Here is a 14762-nt window from a genome sequence, read left to right on the forward strand (position 1 = left end):
TTTGCTGCCTTAGTTCTAATGGGTTGTACTTCATATCACGCCCTTCCTGTCATCACTGGGTGTGCAGGTGAAAAATGCAGCTCATACTCTGACTCTTCATGAATCCAATCCAGAGGGAACACTTCAGGAGCATTTCCTGCTTTTGAACAGAATGGAAGCCCCGGTTAAATGGAGAGAGGAATGTAGGCAGTCTCTACTGCACCCCTTGTGACCCCAGAGGAGGAAATAGATTTGCCATCACTTTAACAGTCCAAGACACTCCTATGGCAAGTCTTCAGTCCTGATCAGTGGGAGGTTCTTGTTCATTTGGCAAGGTGAAGAGTGGTGTAAATAGCTACAGTAATTAAGCTTATATAGAAAGTCTTTAATCAAATAATCTTTTATATTTATTCACTGATGATTGGCTCCATTTCTGGTTTTTTCTTTTTTCACCTCCAGTTCTTTTCCTGCAAGTGCCTCAGGCCCTCTTCCCTGCTGCTGCTTTTCTGCAGACTCGCAGCATCACCCAGAACCTGCTGAGAGTGCCACCAAAAGAGGCAGCAGTAAGGACGCACTGGTGGGATGCTCTTTCAGTTACCACGCTCAAATATCAGGTTTTTGTCTCTTTTCCACAAAGAAATGAAAAGCATAAGACTTGGTACTTATGTTTATCAGTTGAACTCAAATCCCACTTGGCTCAATTATGAAATGTGCAGCCTCTCTGATACACAGCACACTGCTATATTTGCACAGACTTCTAGCTGTTGAGGTGTTTGTCTCCAAACTGAGTAACAATGTGACCTTCTCCTATAATATAATCTGTATGAATTTCTGTTTTACTGATGCAGCAAAATTTTGAAGCTAACAAACCTTCTCTGAGTAGTGTACTGCAACTTCTATTTCATAATTAAACCAGAACCCATCTCAGACAGGTCCACTCAGCTTTGCCTTTCTTTTGAGTAATACACCTTCCGACCAGTGCCTTGTTTTGATGTATTACAATGATAGGCTGAAGAGTTCATGTAATATATCATCACAGTCAGATATTGCTGGACGCCAAGGATTGAGAGACTGAGCCAGTTGTTCTTCCGATGTATTCTGGTGATGCATCACCATATGATGGAAACTGATAATATATTACTTCAGAATGACACCACCCAGAAAAGGAAGGGTCCAGAGGTACAGATTCTGTATAATGAGGCATTAAAAGTATGAAACAGGGCTGCAAAATCCTGGAACAAGAAGTTGTTAATAAATCAGTTTTCTGTAGTATTACACTAGCAATGTGACTACACAGGTACACAGACACTGTTGTGTGTAATCTGATTTCCAGGGCCTCCTTGTGATGCTGCTTCTGTGTAGATCAAAGATAAACCTAGCAGCAGTTTTACCTTCACTTCTCTTATACCTAAATAGTTTGCTATGCAAGCAACCCACAAGGGGCAGGGCAGGATTACATTGTCTCAGCAAATTCAAAGAGTTGGGACTCCTCCTTAGTTCGGAGTACTGGTAGAACCACTCTGAACATTTGCCTGCAAAACTCTATCTCCTTGATGAAGCAGGATTGTGTATGTGTAAAAAAGATTTCCTCTGAATTTAGTTTTAACCCCAGGGCAAGCATAGGAAAAACAGGAAAACTGGAAAATTGTTTTTCAAAATCACGAGCTACATCTCTACCAGTAGCTCTTCCAAATACTTGTTTGTTAAATGCGGTACTGTTTATAATTTTTTTTTTTTTGTGTAAACCTCATTATATCTTTGGCAAACCCTTGAAGATAAATGGGTTCTGTTCCATAAACTCTTTGTTTATGGAAGGTTTACACTGCAAATAAAGGCTAAGTATATTTTACTAACAGTAAGTATACTTCTCTGTCTGTATTCAGGTATTGTAAATCATGGGACCACACAATACTAAATAGGGGATTATGGCATGTTATTGTGAGTCAAAATTATTCCAATCTCATATATACAAAAGTCCATACCACTACAACTCACTCTGCTAGCTCAAATTTGATCAAAGATTTTTAAAGAGAAGCTTTGCCTGGCAGACTTCATGCTGAATCAGGTAGTTTCACAGCCTATCCTTTCATAGCCACCACATGGCTAGCATAAATATTGTGCCATGTGCTGTGACGTACCCTGCAGTACAGTGATTGCATGCTCATATCTGATCCGTTGCCAGTATTGTCATTTATTCTCTTCACCTTCGGTATTCCAAGGAGTTGGGTGTTTTCCACGCCTGCCTGCCTTTCATCTCAAAGCCAATACTTAGCACTTTGCAAGGGCACGTTCTATAGAACCACGTTTGTAATTTATTTGCTACAGTCAGTTGTGGGTACAAAATTCCAAGCGCAAATGATCTCAATAACCCACCAAAGATTTTCTGATTTTAAAAAAAAGAAACACAAGATTTTTCTGTGCTTGCTTTTTCAGACATTTTGTCCCCATGATTATATTCATGATTGGCAATCAACCTTGAAGCATCCCAGAAACATTTTACTCAGTCTTGACTGCTCATCTTTTATTTTATTTCTATTTTTAAAGTATTTTTGCTTTTCATTTAAACATTCTGGGTAATTTGTATGCAGGGCAAAAGTTCACGTATCAGGAGTTAATGCTTGCAAGGGACTGGTGGAGAGTGTCAGGTATACATTCCCTCTGTGACACCATTTTGTCACAGTTAAATAATGATCATTAATAACTCCTTGAATAAGACTTCATGGAAATTGTAGTTCTGAACATGCAATCAGCTCATTTATGGCCTAACAAGTGTTGCCCTAAGCCAGCAGTTGACTGACACTCAACTGCTTTTGTAAAATTCACCTTATCTGCTACTATTAGCCACTGAGATGGCATCTTCTCTTTTAATTATTGGCACACAAAAAGCATCTCATCTCCACTCTGTATGTATAAAAATCACAAAATTTGTATTTAGCCCTCCTCGTAAACTTGGACAATATGACCAGTTTCTAATCCAAATAATTGTTTAAGATTATTACAATGATAATTATTGCGCTGATAATAACACATTATTTCAGCTGACAATACATTAGCTCCATAGGGAGATAAACTGCAAGGCCAATGGATTTATCTTGATAACAAAATGGATTACTATTAACTATGATTGTAATTTCTCCATCCATGCACAGAGAAATGTCCCATTCACTTCATTGTCTTTTGACTGACTGCTGGTAAGAGTTTTCCCTACATACACATAACAGGACTGAATCCTGAATTAGTATGATATCATTATTGTTAATCTGCGATTGTCTAGACAAGCTCCAGAAGCCTATACCTTTCTTGGCACTCTAGGAATAGGACTTCTAGCTTTGAAAATGCCTCTTAAAAATTATGAAATGCAAGACAAATAAGGGGTAAAACCAACTGTGGATCTATTGGGATTTTACAGGCTAGATTCATAAATGAGAACAACAAACCTTAACCTACTGTTTTCTGTACGTAGCAGCTTAGAAGAGATGGCTCTACATGCCTGATCTCCCACCATTAAACCAGAGCCTTTGCTATAGTGGTAGTACCATACTTGGACGTTACAGTTCCAGCCTCTCTCATTATTTTGGGCTGTAGCAAGTAATATTTTTTATCCCTAGTTTTTATTATCATTCTGGAAAGTATCTAAGGACACTTGATCAAGAGAAGGATCTTTCACAGTGACTATGTTTTTATAAGAACGCATATGTACAGAACTGTATTGTTAAAAATCCTCAGCCCAAGTGTCTTCGAAGGCCTTTGGATCAGACCTTGAGTTTTTACTTAACGCTTACCAAAACTGTTACAATTCAGAACAGTTAAAAATCTGTACGTATTTTCTTTAGTTCATCTGGTTCATCTCTCTTCTCTATGTTTATCGCTGTGCCGTGCTGGTTTTCTTACTTGTCTTTACAGCATACATTTTAAAAAAATAAATTAATTAATGCATGTCCAAAATATTATAAAATTCTTTGGAAATTTTGATAATTGTCATGGACATTTATTTGCTAAAAAATACATTTGACACCACAAGACTAACATTAATATGCAAATCAGTGAACTATAAAATTCATTTTGGTGCCTCCAGGGCAGTATTTTTATAAATACAGAAACATAATAATGCATCCTCCAGAGGACTAAAAATAATTATACAAATTTACAACAAAGCCCAAGGCAATGTCTCCTTTTAACTGTCTGTTTTTAATATCATTTAAATCTTGTTAAAAGTTAATTACCAATTCTCTTCTGCAATAATTTAAGTGGAAGAGCTAAGGTCTAAGCTTGCTCTTTGAGAGAGAGTACTTCATCAGAGAAACAAAGACACCAAGGCACAGACTGACAAAATAGGACGGTGTGCAGAAAAACTTGGTAAAGTCATCACAGATTGTAATGAAGAGCAGAATATGCATACATCTATTAACATCCGCATAAGGTGGAAATGAGCTGCTGTCTTGTGTGATGGTAATATAAATACACAAGTGTATGTATAAACCTAAATACCGTATCGATGTCTACACATACATACTTATATGTGTGTGGTGATTCATACGTTCAAACTGGTATAGCTCGAGTTGTATCCACGTGCGAGGGGGGTTGCAGAACCAGTGCTTTTGTCCTCTGTCCCTGTTCCCCAGCTGTTCTCTGTCTGGGAGATGGTGGCTGCTCAGAGCAGCTGTAGAAGTGAGTAGCTCTAAAAAGCGAGCCTGGCTGCAGGGTTCAGGCAATGTGTGGAGCAGGCACATTTTACGGGGAATTTCTACTGTTTGAATGCCTGCAGATCCATGTTTATTTTTTTAAGGCTGCACTTCCAAACAAGCTAATCTGTTCTCTTTCTCCAGGGCTGATAGAAACAGGTAGAATGGCACTTCTGTCTCTGTATCAGAGGCGTGAGGTCAGGGAGAGGGCCTCAGCTTTGTACCCCAAATAAAGCACCTGGTAAGCAATTTAAAAGAAACGTTGCACTGTCAGAATCCATTTTTTCGAACTGTTTTACAGAAGATTCTGTACCGGTTACTTTTTTATGTGTATGTCCAATGTCTTTTCTCTTTACATTAAAGGTAAAGCAGAGAGTAGAGCATATGGCTTCTCTGCACTGTGTTGCTGCCCCCTGCCCCCCCTTCCCTTCAATTTCATCTTTGCTGCCAAGAAAGATGAGGAATCTAGAAAACAAGGTAGCTTCTTGGTTTCCTCCATCAGCGATACATATCCCATCGACATGGAGACTGCTGCCTCAGGTCTTTCCTTTGTGTCATGTTTGCCAGCCAGTGTTTAGTAACAAGTGTCACTGTCTGCTCCTCTGCTTTGAACTAGAACACGTTTCTGTTAGCCTTCGCATCCAACTGAAAGCAGCTTTGTATTGATTTAATTCACCCTTTTTAGTATGACCATACTCACAATGAGGGATGTGCATCCAAACTTCCAGCTATTGCACAATTGCCACTGGGCATAAATTCAAGTGATTTGGCACAGCATCTGGTTGGGATTCGGTTCCCATTGGCTCATTCTGTCCAGTGCACGCATTCCTTTTGATTGAAATGCCAGGCATTTGTTAGCATTACTGATGCTGGTGACAGTCATCCTCATAGCTCTTCTCTGTGCTTTCATATTGGGTATTCATTGAGTGTTAATGGAAATAAGAGATGCAAAATATTAGAGAAGACAGTATGTTACAGATTTCACATACTTGCTTTATTGCATTAACAAACAAGCTGTTCATTTGCAGATATACAAATTCATCATATTTGTGACTGACATTTTGTATGCCTCGATTTTTCCTAGAATGATAATGTTTAAATTTTAAGATGTCAAAATTATGGTTTTATTTAACTGCATAGACTACTCACAAATCTTGTAGCTTTCATATAGAAATGGTATCCTTCAGAGCTAGAAGTATGGCATATGTAATAAGCCTCTTTAATTTGTAAAACCTTGAAATTTAAATCAAGTGTTAAATAGGCTGTCATTTGCACCTGTGCAATTGAATTTGAAGTTGAGGGGTTTCCTGAGCTGGACTAGGTTGTAAATACGTTGGTTTCATTGGGCTGTAAATACATTTGTTTCTAATCATTGTTTGCCATGCAGCATGACTGCAGTGGGTGTGAAAATGGAGGTGTGATATTTTCCAGGTTGTTGCTACTCAGGCAAAAGTTGTGAAACAGCAACAAGAGTCTAAAGATGACCTTGCTAAAGCTGACCCTGCTCTTAATGCAGAAAATACTGCCTTAAATATTTAAATACAAAAATGTGTCTCTATTTCTTGGTCTGTGGTAGAATGATAAGAATATTTTTCACCAGTTGTAAGTTTTGGATCTATACTTCTTACAACTGAGCTTTGTAATCTTTTAGGTAAACCTGACAGATTTGAGAACTTTCCTGAATCTACTCCAACTGTTACCAGTACAATGCAGCATCGTGGAGCCTTGTGTTTCCAAGGGAAAAAATCGAGAGGACTGAGGCTGGAAAACTGCAAAGATATTCCTGAAGGCAGCAATTGAAAAGGTGAATATGAGCACGTTTAAGAAATGTGGTTTATTTGAACAGTCCAACTAAATGAGGTTTTATTGCTAAGCACAGGTTTTCTAGTGGTATTTCAAGAAAATATCAAAGATCACAGAAATGGCAGGAGCTTGTCAAATTCCAAAAATGTTCCCAAGTTAATTGCAAGCCCCTTTGCCATCTTACTTCTGCAAAATGTGGTGTATTTAAATATTGCCAAAGAATATACTTCTTAAATGTCAATATGTTTTTAGGAAACATAAAGACTCCAAGAAGCATGTCAAAACCCCAGATTCCCCAGATGGGTGCCACAGAAAATCTTTCTCCAAAGAAGCTTCACAAATTTCAGCCTGACATGTACTATTATTGCAACCCTGTGCCAGCCCTTGAGAGTGATGTCATTATCGGGCTTGTTTGGACTGAACCATATCAGACAACCACAGCTGAGAGCAGAGTGGTCAGCTTTGCTTGCTCTAAAGTACGTAGGCAGTTCTAAGAGGAGCTAATGCCTACCCACATCGTACCCTGTTCTTGCCATGCCTTGGAGGCCTGCAATTTCCCAATAACGCCCATGTGTGAAGAGGGAAAAATTCCTGTTCGCTTTGCTTGAGATTTGGGAAATACTAAATTTCATCATTCTGCTGAGCAGCTGGTGACAGTGGTGTTGAGATGCCAAAGAGGTAGATGGTGGGAAGTTTACAGCATGCCTGTTTGCATTGCTTCATCTCCTTTGTGCTGGATTTCTCTCTGTAGCACATCCTGTCCATTTGTCTCCAAGAAATAAGATATAGTGACCAAGAGAAAGTTGCTTCAAGTGAAAGATTAATTTCATACCATGTAAGAAAGATGGCTATTGATAATGCATGAGGGGAACACTTATCATGCTGATGAATTTCATGTACCTGATAGTGTCAGGCACCAAAGGTTCAGTTTCAACATTGCGTCCTTTGCAACCTCTGTTAAGCACCAGCACATTTTAAAGCTAGCTTCATGGGGTGGCATGGGCAGAGTGAATCCTACCTATCCTGTGTAAGGTTCCGATCCTCATTCATTCTGTAGTAGCTCTCATGAGATCCAGAATAGAGAGTAAAGTTCCAAAGCCTTACACTTGTTATGTATCAATAGCTGTTTATTGTGGAGAGAAGAAGAATTTTGTCATTAATGGATCTTTAATGTATAGATAGATAATAGATTTCCTAGAAGAAAAAGAATTTTCTTTGTGCCTCACATACCTGAAAGGGAAACCACAAATGTTTTCAGAAGCTTTCACGGGAAGAAAAACATTGTGGATTTCTTTTCTAATTGCCAGGAGCAGTGTAACTGTATAACCCCTGCCGACAGGTTAGGCTGAGAACAAGACTAGATGACGCGCTGGATGCCTTCAGGTGAGTGAAGTAACAGTTATTGTGAGTGGTCTTGTGGCAGTCCCCAGCAGCAATACTGCAATCATGGTATAGCAGACTTAGAGCATCCAGGCTGTGCTCCAGCCTTCAGTCCCTGCTCTTTTCTCCAGGTTGTCTAAAGTTAAATGATTGAGAAGTATAAATAAAAAGAGTTCAAAATGCACATCAGGAAAAAGACACACTTCCCATCATATTAGATTGAACAATTCTTTTCTGAGTGAGAGAGTAAGAATACCAGCTATGCCTCTCTTTAATTTGGTCGTGGTGTAAAGGACAGAGTAATTACAAAAATACAGTTGACGGTTCTGAGGTGAAGATACTGATACACACTTCACAAATTGCTCTGTCCCCCTTGGTGCGATGGACAGTCAAAGGCTGGTGGTATTGGTCCTTACTGGTTTAAAATTGAGACAGGTATGTGGGGGAACACATTTATATTTCAACCTCTCCGGATGCCACTATCCATATCTTTGAGAATATAACCCCAGTCTTCCAATAGAAGGAGTGACTGGAAATTTGTTGATGGTCATGCAAAGTAACAACATACTGAAATTATAAAGTAAAATAATTGACTGTCATAGCTGACTATAAAACTGCTGAAAGCCTCAAAGGGGTATGGGTTTTTCAGCTCTCTGTCTTCCAGTATACTTTAAGGCAGTGTCTGTGCAGGGCTGCACACACAGCCTTCTGCAGAAGTCCCATGTGGGAATACAAAGCGTGGCAGGAAATGCTATGTGTGAAGATCATATCTTGACTACTGTATAAGTGAAGTTTCAGTTTATCCTGAGTTATTAATCATTAGTAGTTTTGTAATCAGTTCTATCCCAGGGATTATTCATGCCACTAGTTGGAAGACCCAGTTTGATCTATTGATCAGTGAAGAAAATAAGACAATTCAAGTTGTTGCTTAAAATTAAGTTAATGATTGACCCACTGGAGTTAATACCTCATTTAGATGACACATTTAAAAATTACATTTCTGCAAAGTAACGAATCAAAAATATTTTGTTACTTTGGTTTCTTACTGATCTATTTCAGAAAGACAACAGTCCCTGGTGAATAAAAGAAATAAATTACTGCATGTTTCAAGTGCAGTTCATGTTAGTAAATTGGTCATTAGTCCAATTAAGTAAAGTTTGTCTCCAGAGATGAATTGTTTCCCATATCCTGGAACAGCTAGAATATCCCCAGGATCACAGACATTTAAAACAGTGATTGCAAAACACATTATTGAGATATACAATATTTGCATAGTTTGCATGTGAAATGAAAGCTTTGTGTTATTTTTCTTTATGAGGCTGCTGTTAGCAAATTGCTAGATTACCCAGAAGACTTGTTGAGATCAGAGAACAAGCCTGTATAAGAAGGAAACGCCTAATACTAAAGATACTCAGAACTGTGGGCTTAAGAAGACAGCATTATCCATTTGAAAATAGCAACAGGATCCATGGGAAAATAGTTCCCTGCAGTTAGTCTTAACATACTGACATCCATGGGAGTTGCTTACGCAAAGTAAAGACCAGAACAGAGTGTTATATGCTATATATTGACAGTAAAAACCCCAGGCTGTCCTTTAGAATTTGTAATTGTTTTTTTCTTTTTAACAAACATAACAGAATATTTAAATACATGAACTATATTTTGCTTTCTGTCTATGTGAGGTCTCTGTACTAATACATTTTTTAGGTTTCACTAGTTAAATCTCATGATACTGTGGCTACATACTTGTATTTTCAGGTCACATGTTTGGAAAGAACAGATTTAGTGTCAGAAGAAATAGCCAAACTTAACATTCCAAATATGTATTAAAAACCTATTTGAAACATTTTTTTACCATTGCTGATACTGATCCACAACTTACCAAGCTGGTATCTTTGTGGCACATATTGAAATTTCCACAAGCTTCAAATTTTATCACCTGATTAGTAAATCTTCACATATCTTTTTGGTTTTTTTCCCTAGGTAGATGGTTTTCCGCAAAAGCATATTAATTTTGATAACGAATACATTTCTGCAGTTATTGGTAAAACAGTAAAAGAAGATTATCTCTGTGACCCAGAGTTCAACTCAAAATTTGTGCAAGCAAAATTTCAGCTGCTGCTGCTTGGGTTGTTAACATCATTAGAGTCCAGGAGGTAGGAGCTAAACTGTTGTAAGTTTCTTCAGCTCGAAATTTTTAAATTTTGCTTTTTTCAGCTTTTCTTTTGTTAACACAAAGAACTCACTTCATGCTTATAGCCATTAAAAGGTACTGGAGAAAAAATGTTTTGAATGTCATAAATTATTTTTAAAATGTGAGAATGGGTTGTGTATCATGGCCGTGCTTCATTTGGAGTGTTCTGACCTTCCAAAAATAGCTCAGCAGAATAGTCTGCACAGGGACCCAGAAGATCTGAATTTAATCCTGGTTCTCTCACTGATCTGCAGGGTGACCTTGGGCAATCTGTGTGCCATTTTCCTGCTTGCTAAAATGAAAATAATAATACTTACTGCCTTCACAAAGCACTTTCGGAGCAGAGCATATGAATCAATAACATCTTCTCAAGTATGTGAAATAGCAGAGGAAACTCTTCCCACTTGCATTAGTGCACTTTTAGCATTTAGAAATGTGAAATTATAAAGATTATTGCATGGGAGGGAAAAGCTCAGAAGTGTTCCCCTAATCAATAAGTTGCCAGCTGGAATGCGAAGGAAAACAGCACTAGGGTAATGTACCATTTAGTGTAACAAAGAAAGACTAAACTGTATGTTTTCAATGTGAGCACGGCAACTACCAGTGCAGTCATACCATATTATATTGCTGGCTGGCTTGCTTATGCTGCAGTAGAATAGTATAAAATATATAAACAGTTTGAAATCCCTACATTAGCTGTCAAGACTTCCAGATTTCCTGGAGCAATTTGTCAGTTTAGATAGAAGAGGAAAGCTAGACTGAAGTGCTTTGGCCACGTGTGCGTGCCTTGTTCTGCATGTGGGGACTTCCTTCCCCCTGGGATGCTGCAGTAGCCTCCCCCAGCAGATAACGAGCCCAAGTCGCCTTGGCAGCGCAGTTTACAAGAATAGCAGCAGGCACGATTTTTCACTTGTGTCCGCAGGCCTGCCGACCTTCTGCAGAACCTTTCTGTGGTCCATGCAGATAGATCAGTTGTGCTTGAGTAGTGTACGTTGCTTGTATACTGTCTCTTAGGATTTTATAACAGAATTTTGTATCAGGCATTGCACAAGTCCAGTGTCATCTACCATGCAGCCTAGGTGAGCCCTGGCAGTAATTAAAGTATTTTAAACCATCTGCTTAATTGCATTAAAAATACACTGATGATCTTGCACTGTTTGAATGATCTTCTGGAAAGTATTAGGCTAAAGCAATTCCCTCTTGACAATGTTTAACTAATTCACAATGTTTGCTCTGTGAATTACAGCCGGTCTTTATGCCATTTGCTAGTCTTACCCGTAGCAGAGCCCTGCTTGCTACTACTGAGCCTGCAGGTTCCTCCTGTTCTTCACCTCTCCGCTTTCTCATTGCTGCCTGCCAAGCTCAGCTCTTCATTGAAATGGAGACTTTGGGAATGGCTCATGAGAGAAGAAGATGGGCAGTGAAATCCATCCCTCTTCCCAGCCACGCTTGGAGCTTTGGCCCTGGGTGAGGAGGAAAGCTTGTGCCAGTTAGTGCTTTGTGCTCTGGCTCCGTGCCCAGCAGAAATCACTGGTTAGCCAAAAGGACCGAAGTCTCATCTTCCAGGGGAGACCAGTGAGATGTTGTGCTGTGAGTCTGGCTGGAGCAGTGTCACAGGTCTTCACTTCCAGCTGCCTCTCACAGCTGCTCAGCTGGGAGTCCCTGCTCGCCCCCGCCTGAGACCCTGTAACAGAGCACAAGCACTTCACGTGCTTCTCGGTGGTGGCATTGGGCAGCGTAGCTGTGCTGCAAGGCGGCTCTTCCCGGATGAGCAGAAGTGCCTTCCAGGCCCAGGTGCTCGGGAGCCGTTCAGACGGCAGTGGGTGGAGTGGGAGAGGTCACCATGGCCACCCGCAGGACCGTCCCCATAGGGCTGCTACGGAGGCACAGGGCACAGCGTGGCAGCTGCCCATCCAGCTTCTCCAACATGGGGAGGCTGCAGCTGCCTGCGGCTCTGGCTCCTCAGGCACAGAAGGCAGTGCTGGCTGTCCACGCTGCGTGCCCGGCTCAAGCACCCCCCTGCCTCTCTGCCAGGAGAAAGGCACGGGACATGCAGGAGGGAAAGGCTGCTAAAGATACAGGTAAGTGTTGTAGGCTTGCTTTGCTTTTCATTAAGCATAAATTAAAGTCAATCCTTTAATAGGCATTGGAGTCAACCCATCATAAAGATTGCTTGGATATTCCATCCCTGCCACATGGGCAACAGTCAGTGGGTAGTTTGTACTGAGATAAAGCCCCACCCTTTCTATTCAGAAATCCCCCTTACTCTTTAATTAAACTGCCTGAATGTCTCCCAGAAAACACTGTTTAAGTATCTAATAATCTGGATTACAAATATTGGGATAGTATGAGGTAATACTATTAGATTATCTCAGCATCGGCTAAAATAAGGTTGTAATGTTTACCCATTTTGCTTGATATATATGCAGAAAAGAAAATTTGCTGTTAGGTGTGGTACAATGTTTATGATTAAATGCTTTATTCATACTTGTATGTCAATCTATTAGTGTGCTGTTAATTCAAATGTTACTATGATGTATTTTATCGCCATTAGCACATTTATCACAGGTAGATGTGAAACTTAGACAAAGGTGTACATTCTCATTAATGATGAGCAGCCTATTCATCTTACTAGAGTGTAATTAATGTTAGTTACACTACTTAATTTTTCACTGTTTGTCATGGTGCATATTTAGCATTTCTTCTGTCCTTTATCAATCCGCTCTCCTATCATATGAGCACATCAAAAAGATATATGTAAGTATCTGACCTGTTTTGATGCCTAATTTTTATACTTCTCCTAGAACTGGAATACTTTTATTCTTATCCTGTAGGCACCACAGTTAGTTAAAAAATAGATGGTATGGTGTCCACTGCTTTGGGCTCTGGGTTAGCTTTTTTTCATGAATAATATAACAAGCAGGTAACGAAGTAAAGCAGGGCACACGGTGAAGACGCTGGTGATCACTTGCTGTAGTATTGTGCTGTGCGTGTGTGAGGTTTTAATGGTCCCAATTGTTTTCCTGGATTTTCAATTACATTTTTTGTACTATTAAGAATGTTAATGCTAGTAAATTTGTTGTATGAGCAATACCGCTCCGAAAACAATACAAGCATAGTGCATCTGAAAAGCGTATGTTATTAGGTAAATATGTGTTACAACAGCTTACTGTTATACATTGTGGAGCATTGCTTCGTCAGTAATGTTGTTAGCAGTCATAGAGCCAAACTACAGGCACTTGTTCAGTGGTGCAAGAGTGGAAGAAGTTATGGCTAATGTGTCACACAGCAGGTGGGAAACAGGCTGCGCAGAGCTGGGTAAAAGGGAGTGAGCACTGAACACATCCTTGGATTTGCTGCCCAGCACGCCAATAAATCCAGCTGAGCTGGAATCCTAGGGTAAGTCCATACTTTTGTATTGGACCCAGGAAAAACACAATTGCCTTAGCTGAACCCTGGGTATCAAAGCAGTTTTATTTCTTGATCATCCAAAATTCCCATTAAGTGGGATTGAAAGAGAACTCATCCTTCCATTGATACTTGCTAAATAAAATTCCTCAGGAAACATACTTGAGCTGGGTCAACCAAACGCTTCAGGTCTAGGGTTCCATGAATGCGGAGTGGATTTGGGATGCATTTTCTCAAAACTTTAAGGAACTTTCTCTGGGAGAAATCCCACCAGCTACTATTCTTTAGCCTCTTCATTGGCAGGCTTTAGATTTCTAAGGTATTCTGATAGTAACCACAGTTAAAGGAATTACTGTTACTTTCCGTGATATGATGCCTTTTATAGCCACTGTTTGAATTCTACTGCAGTCTGCTATGCGTGCCAGACATGAAGCTGATCACACCTCCAACATAATGAAATGGGTCTCAGACTCTCATTCAAGCCAAGGGCTTGCCATTGCTGCAGAACAACCTGAAGCTATTAGACAACCTTGAAAACAGTTTATTTGTATGCCTTGAATTAATCATAACTTCCTTTTGACTCACCACAAGTGAAGCATAAGGCAACCAAATGCAGGGATTTAACGTATTTCTGTCTGAAAATTCGATTTGGACACAGTTACAAGTTGGTGTGATTGTAGATTAGTAGCAAACTAAGAATAAGGATACCAAGCTAGGTTTAGACATTTCAAACAAAGTGATAGTTGAAGGTGCTCCACAGTGATTGAAGTACAATAATAACCTGTAATGTGAACAAAATTGAGTAAATTTTTTCCATGCTACCAAAGCAGTGCTCCATAACAATGAGTTATATTTCTGCAACTGCACTGAAATATTTTATTAAAAAAGAAACTCCTTCCTTTGAATTTTCTATGGCAAAAATACCAAAATTTTTTCCATAATATAGCAAAATTCCTGAAACAACAGACGCCAGCGTTCTGTTTCCCTCCACCCATCCCTCAGTCCTCAGTCATTTGAATAGGGGGGAATTGCTAAAACAAAAATATCATAAAACAGTGACCTTGAGCGTATATCTATTTTAACTGATAGAAAATAAATTCAAAGAAACTACAAAATTGCCTTTAACCTTTATGGCATTACAAAGCTAGGTATAACAACAAGCTGTAAAACACACCAGAAAGGTGAGCATTTCACTCGTTTTGATTTGACCATTTTGCTTTCAAAAGGAATTTATAAAAACAGGAACAATGAACATATGAACTCAAAATGATCCAGGTTTATTTTTACTCCAAAAGAAGTCGTCTCAATAGAGGTAT

This window comes from Falco cherrug, chromosome 8 (assembly GCF_023634085.1).
Source record: "Falco cherrug isolate bFalChe1 chromosome 8, bFalChe1.pri, whole genome shotgun sequence".
Classification (NCBI taxonomy): domain Eukaryota; kingdom Metazoa; phylum Chordata; class Aves; order Falconiformes; family Falconidae; genus Falco; species Falco cherrug.